This window comes from Pteropus vampyrus, unplaced genomic scaffold (genome assembly GCF_000151845.1).
Source record: "Pteropus vampyrus isolate Shadow unplaced genomic scaffold, Pvam_2.0 Scaffold48, whole genome shotgun sequence".
NCBI lineage: Eukaryota > Metazoa > Chordata > Mammalia > Chiroptera > Pteropodidae > Pteropus > Pteropus vampyrus.
In genome coordinates this window covers 5,674,998-5,675,893 of record NW_011888829.1, presented here as the reverse complement: position 1 = coordinate 5,675,893, position 896 = coordinate 5,674,998, and the positions used below count along the sequence as shown (strand labels likewise).

Below are 896 nucleotides of genomic sequence, written 5' to 3'. Positions count from 1 at the left end.
CAGGCGTCCTGCTGATTTAATTTCAAACACTCATCTGCCCAGATGGCATTTCACTCAGGAGGAATGGAGCAGCAGCTACATTTGGCATAATCACTATAAAGCGGAGCTGTTGAGCCATCAGTACATGTTTATTAAACACCTACTATGTGCAAAGAGCTTTTTGCAAGGCAGGGGGAGATCCTTAGTGAAGAAAGATAAGTGAGAAAATTTGTCCATAAAGTGTAGAAGTAAATAGTGTAAAGTGCCTAACACATACAGTATACTACAGACCAACAGAGCCTCCTTTTAATCTCATGGGAAAGCATCATCTGTTTGTAAAACCAAGAATTCTAAGGTTCCTGCCCTCTCCTCATGGCTGTCAGAATCTCTCGCCAGTCCCAACTTTTCTACCTTTTATTTTCCTCTTCATTTCAGGTCAGTCCCGAAAGATGATCGCCATCATTTCACTCCACCTTTTCTTTTTTAAGTCTCATCTCATAGATTCTGCTGAGCCGTTTGGACACATGAGGCAATTTCATCCACTTCCTCACTCGTGTCTCTTTGCTTCCAGGGAGGCATCACCCGCCGCCCCCTTCCTCCAACCCTCTGTGAACAGGTTTTGTTTCTAGTATAGCGATGAATTCTCAGAGACCCTTCCCGAAACACATCCGGGCCAGCCTCCTTGCCTCTGTTTCTGCCGCTTCCCATTCTGGGACTGTGCATCTCCTCCTGTGTGTCTCTTCTCTCCTCCAAGACCTAGCTGAACTCTTAGTTCATCCCGGAGCCTCTGAGCATCTCCGTCTTGGGACACAGCTTTATCTCGACTGAGAACTCCCATGGACTGGCTCGGGGCACCGCTTTACTGTTTTAAGGAGTGAGCCCTGTCCGCCAAGAGTGGTAGAAGGAAGGGGTGGTCT

At 47.2% G+C, this 896-nt stretch overlaps 1 non-coding gene across 1 annotated transcript; it reads right to left on the bottom strand.

Annotated features, from left to right (window-relative positions):
* Positions 1-361: 361 nt before the first annotated feature.
* Positions 362-449, bottom strand: LOC111739233. Its single transcript, XR_002780183.1, has one exon. It is a non-coding gene; the product is annotated as a small nucleolar RNA SNORD2 (small nucleolar RNA).
* Positions 450-896: the final 447 nt, after the last annotated feature.